Here is a 6,213-nt window from a genome sequence, read left to right as displayed (position 1 = left end):
AATTCTTGTCTTTAACAATATTTTCGTTCTTAAAATTCCGTTGGTAAGTGGTATAATATGGTTTACAAATTGGAATGTTGTGGTCAAAAACTGACTGGGGTGATGTGGACCAATATTCCTGTAAGATGAAGAGGCAAAAGAGCATAAGAAAGCACCGAAGGGGACTCTCCTATGCTTAAGTCAGTTTCCAAGGAAACAATAAGAATTTGCAGAGTAATTGTCGTAAGAAGGGTGAAAAGTACTTGATCTCCTACCTGGAGGTTCGCCAATGTATTTATAGGGTGATACTGGTGTTCTTGCTGAGAGATGGTGCTTCGGGTCTTTCGATGATAGGTTTTTCCTGTGAGGAAGATAAATCCCAGTAGGAGAATAACATGGAAGGAGATCATCTTGGAGAGTCCTAAAGGGAAAGTCCAACTGTAGTGGCACTTTCCGAGCCTTTAGGAAGAAGAATCCTGGTGTAATATGGAATATGATGGATTTCCCAAGTTATGTAGGATTCCTAACAGTTGTCCTCATTCCACGTGGTGGCAACTCATTGGGAGCCAGAATTTACCCGTATCAGATGCCCCCCACTCCCTCGGTGTCGAATGGGACCTGGGAGTAACATGTTATTCCCAAATCTGAAGCACCATTGCTGATGTGTTAACTCTGCTCGAGTAGCTAGGGGTGGCTTCTGCTCGGAGCCCATTTATTAGTAGGTCAGTTCGGATTCTTAGTCGGTGCTTGAGATTTTCATTTTGCGGTTCATGTTAAATCGCGCTCAAATGATCTTTTGGTTGATGCGATGTTGCTGGCAGTCGAGATTCTCGGGATTTTTGTCATAATACAACAAATCCCAAACCTTTGGATCTAAAAAAGGTAAGGTGATGGACCCTTAGATTGAGATGTGTGGGCCTGGGGAAACTAAGTCTCCTGGGGTTTGCAAAGGCAGCCAAAAAGGCTTCCGTTCCAGCTGGTTTGTTCTCGAGCATACGAAAGGTCGTGTAGAAACAGGCACGTTGCAGGTCACGTGTCCGTCTTTCAGAGGCTGCATGGAGGCCTCAAGGATGGTAAAACCGCGAAAATCTTCCTCATTGATCTTCGTTGGATTCGGCCCATTCTAATTTCTTCGAATAAATAGAGGTTTATTCTGTGCTTCTATCATTTTGCATCTGTGAATCGCGAGAGTATGTTTCCTCTGTGTTTATTCGGAGTTTTTTGTGTCTGTTCCTTCTACGTTCACCATTCTTCATTTGTGAAGATAATAAGTTTTTTTCCTTTCTATCTTTGTAATGTCAAGTCACAGTGGTGCCACTAGCAAGGGTTCCTTTGCCCCCACTCGCGATGTCTTTGTTGGCTCCTGCTCCGAGTTGTCTTCACAGAGCCCTGAAAGTTTATTTCTTTTCTTTCAAAAATCGAAACTCGTGTATGCAACAACCAATAGGTATCTTTCTTGGAAGTTCTATGAGCTTTGGAGAGGATTTCTAAATTTTTTGGTATTAATTATTAAATAACTCTTTCTTAATAGAAAGAATCAAAACTTTTACAATCTATGATTTATTAATTTTCTTAAATTTAATGAATTGTAGGTTGACTCAAAAACTTCTGAAATTTTAAATTCTTGTTAGGTAATGAAATCTACATTTAGTAAAATGTATGTAGGGCAACAAAAATTTTGAAATTTTAAAATGTTGTTAAAAGGAAATGAAATCTACATTTAGTAAGAAACTATTAATGGGTAAGTTATTAAGGTGTTGATTGCAAAAGAGATAATTATTTTCTATTATCGGATATTAATTAATACCAAAATGGAGCTAAAATCCTATCCAGATTTTTCTCATAGATATTTGTGGAAAAGACACCCACTACCTGGGTATGGATTTTGAAAAAGGAAAGAAGATAGGCCAAACCAACCGATCCGAGTGGCCCTCATCTATTTCCATAGATAAGAGATCCATATCATATGGCTTCATGATCACATCCCTATCACGTGGCCTGATGAATTGAATTTTATGCTTGTATTTTCACTAGCCAAAATGAAGTTACATCAAAACCTCCAAAGTTGAATTTCCAATCAATTTTCAGCATTCATATATCCATGTAAGAGAATTAAATAGGATTTAAACTTTCTGAATTGGTTGATGATGATGTGGATTTGTCTATAAAATTTGAATGCCAACAAAGCCACCATATTGGATGTATTTAGCTCTGTAGAAGAGCCTCTCTATAGAGGGCTACGAAAATAATTTTTGTATACATATATATAGTAACTATGAAAATTATGTTTTAAGTAGGGAGGTAAACGGATATTCGAAAATCTGAATTTGATTCGCATTTGTATTCGTTTAGGGGTATCCATATCCAATTAGGGATATCTGAAAAAAATTTAAATAATCCGGAAAAAAAATTATTTGATCCGAATAGATATCTAACTAATAATAAAAAATTAAATAGCTAATGATTTTGTGGGTTTTTGAAGATTCAACAAGTTCCAAGGAATGGGGAAATGAGAATCATGAGACTACGATAGTTGAGAGACATAGATTGAGAGTGAAATCTTATTTGTCGGGGGGAGGAAGGTCTAGGTTACACAAGTCTCAGATGTAAACAAATAGTTAAAAATCTGAATTTGATTTGCATCTATATATGTATTCGGTTATGAAATATTTGGATCCGATCACATCTGATTCGTATCTAATCCGTATTTGATCCGTTTATATATCTATTTTAAGTGAAATCTATCCATTCGACCATAAAGGAAAGTGAAACCAGCTGCCCTTCCCCATTTCCTTAACTGTTTTCCTTTTATATATATATATTTTTCCTATTTTAAACTTATTTTCTCAATTCCTTCCCCAAAATGCCTAGTATGACATTTGCTAGAATAGTTTCCCTAACTCTTTCTCTTTCAAGGACCATTATGCTTTTAAGGAAAGTGCTTTCCCCCAAAAATCTTGAATGTATATATAGGATCCATTATAATCATCCCTCAAATTATGTTTCATTCTAGTTAAAATTTAAATTTTTATCTTTTAACAATATAGAATGAATCAATATTTTCTTTTTTGGGGTGATGCGTCACTTTATTTCTAATTTTATTGTTGTATCAACCAAGCACTATTCTCTATATAAGCCCTTCCTTCTCCATAAACTATTCATAAGCGATTTGGATTTCAATGAAGAATTCTTGTAATTAAGATTATTTGGGTAACTATTCATGTCCCTATTTGTTTTTACTCCAATGTTTGATATTAGTATCATCTGTGTTCAATCGTCATTTTTGTTGCTCTTTATAATGTTAGAATGTTCTATCAAATGCATAACAGTAAGAGCAATTGCTTCTTTTTAAAATCAAGAAAATGCATATGATAGTTGGACTTATTTCATTGATATATTATTTATCCATCCTTTTTATTTTATTTGTTAAAAAATATATTCATTATAAAAACAAACATTGAAACACGCCAAGTAATTATAATAATTTTAATATATAAGTTTTGGTTGTGGTAAAAAAAATACTGCCGATAAAATTCATACTTAGTAGCAGTAATACGGTGCGCTTCTGCCATTTTCAGTCAGGTAGAGGTCTCATTTCTAAAACTGAGCCATGGTTGGGAAGGTACTCCCATAGTCCCGTTTATTAACCACGTATCAAGGTCATGGTCATATCCCTATCATGTGGCCCGGGGAATTGAGACTTTTATGCTTGAATCTTTAATAGCTTAAATGAAGTTACCTCAAAACTTTCAAAGTTGAGATGCCAATCATTTTTCAACATTCATATATCTATGTAAGAGAATTCAATATGAAATATCTAGCAAGATTTTAGATAAAAACTACTCACTAGCTAGAGATATTTATGTATAAAATGAGATTTAACATTCCTAAATTATGACAAGTTGTTCAGATTAAATAGTTATTTAGAGATGCATCACATTATCGGAGGTACCTTGGCCTTAGTAATGAATGCTCAAAACTGGCCTACCAAGTGGCCTAATTCAATACTGTAAGACAGCTTTGTGAATGTAACCCATTGTAAAAAAGATATACAAGCACATGGTTGGATACTCTAGAACTAGACCATAACTTTATTAGGTGAAAAATAGTATTAAAGGCTAGGCATCACACAAACCACCGAAACCCATCATAGCCCTCAGTTTTTCGAGTTTGTTCCATGAATGGCCCTATTATTACAAACAGGCCTAATGATGGGCTTGGGCTTGCTCATGAACCTCATGATGTAAAACATGTGTTATTAATATGAAATGGACTAATTCATGCTACTCATCTTATTTGCAGCATTTTTTTTTTTTGGTAAACTATTTGTGGCGTTTAATTTTCATCCAGTGTAGCATACAATTAGTACATGATGGTCTTTCATGTTACTTACTACCTTGATAAAGAATCTTTTCTTAATCTCATTCAATATATTTTTATTCAGGAATTTACTTTAAGAGTAGGAATGTTCCAAAACATGGCAAATGCATTACTAGATAAGAGATGGAGGATTATTGTTTCCAAAGGGTTAAGAAGCACGAATACAAATACAAAAAGCAACACAATCGGATCAATGATTTACCAGGTGTGTAACATGAGTTTCACTCTTTCTTATATTTCCATGAGGGATCAAAAATCAATACACAAATAGACCTTTTTATACAAAAGTGTACCTGTTTTCTCCTCACATTGTTCCTCCATTTTAGGTTCCTCACATTAATCTATGAATGGTGGCATCCAAAATGGCCTAATGCATCTCTATTTGTCATAGTCTATCATTTTTTTTGGTTATTCTTTTTAGTAAACTTTTAAATTCTTATCCAGTTAGATGCTAACCTCCTCGCCCGTTGGAGGAGGACATCAGCATCTACTCCTTTTCTATCTTATTTAAGTGAGACCATTATGCCTTGTGGCAATTTTCTGTCCTCTGGTGATAGAGAATTTTAGATCAATGCAAAAAGGGACGATGACCTTAGCTAAACTTCAAACTGATACACTAAATTTGCTTCCACTAATATGTTTTCAGTAGTTGTCATACTACTGAAATGGAAATGGAACAATAGAATTACCCTTATCATAATCATAAATTCATAAGGATACATGTTAAGAGTTGGTACAATTGATCCTACCCCAAGGACACAGCCAATCCACCTAGCTATTGCATAGGTAGGAACAAACCAAATCCATCAATAATACCCATGAAATAGCTGAGTGGGTAGGCGGGTCACGTGGTTTAATGAGTGTCTGTCAGATTGAGGCAATGAATCTGTTCTTCACTCCCTCAATGTCAAGAAGTTGGAATTACTTTCATCCTTTAAGCAAGTTGATTATTAGACAAAACATTTTGTCATCATACACACTAGTGAAAGTACAAAGAAAAGACATGATTACTTGGGCCAATTTACTTTTATTGTTGTATGTATCACCGGCAACTCTTTTACAGTTGGGAAAGAACTTAATAATCCCACATGGAATCATTGCGCCAGAGCACCATGTTGTGCCATTATGGATTTTGGTTTTGAAAAGAATTGGCTATTCTTCTATAGAGAGAGTTTCTAATTGAGTTGGTTTTGGGGATTAGGGTTTCTCTATATTGTATCGTTTTTTAACTCTTCTTCTGTCACTTTAGATTGGGCGACTTGTGTTGTAGTTAAGGACATTGTTGAGTTGAGCAGTCATTTTCTGGGGGTTAGATTCAGGTTTGTTCCCTGTTCCCTTAATAGGGAGGCCCATATAATGGCTACGGGTGCTTGTAGGATTCGGCTGTCCAAGCTTTGGTGGCTATCGCCACCACAGTGTCTTGTATCCCCTGCTTTCTCTCGCAAGAACTCTGGTTTTTCTTAATAAATCTTTTGGGTAGCTCTCTTGCCTTTCTTTGATCAAAAAAATAAAAATAAAAATTTTGAGTTGGTTTAATTGTTTGTTTGTTTCTTTTTAGACAAGTTTAGATGATATATGGATGGTATGACCCAGCATTCCGAAGTGGTTCCTAGCTAGTACCTCAGGGACAAGCTCAGGCCGCAGCAGCAGGAACAGAGGGCCATTAATTCCTCCTGGAAAGAAGAAGGTGTTGAAAGTAAATCAACACAATCAATTAGTTGGAGAGTTCTCTACAGAATTCGCTTCTTATTTAGGCACCATTGTTAGGAGTGGCACAATCTTGCCAGTCAACTACACAGACTGGAGATATGTGCAGAACACTACAAACAAATCTGTTGGAGAATCTATCTTCAT

General features: G+C 35.6%; 1 protein-coding gene across 1 annotated transcript in view; it reads left to right on the top strand.

The window, feature by feature from the left end:
- Nucleotides 1-6,213, top strand: part of LOC122670036 (protein FAR1-RELATED SEQUENCE 5-like) — a 30,842-nt gene that overhangs the window by 896 nt on the left and 23,733 nt on the right. The gene's annotated exons all lie outside the window — the stretch shown is intronic.

Source organism: Telopea speciosissima, chromosome 7 (genome assembly GCF_018873765.1).
Source record: "Telopea speciosissima isolate NSW1024214 ecotype Mountain lineage chromosome 7, Tspe_v1, whole genome shotgun sequence".
NCBI lineage: Eukaryota > Viridiplantae > Streptophyta > Magnoliopsida > Proteales > Proteaceae > Telopea > Telopea speciosissima.
This window is presented reverse-complemented; position numbering and strand designations above follow the sequence as displayed.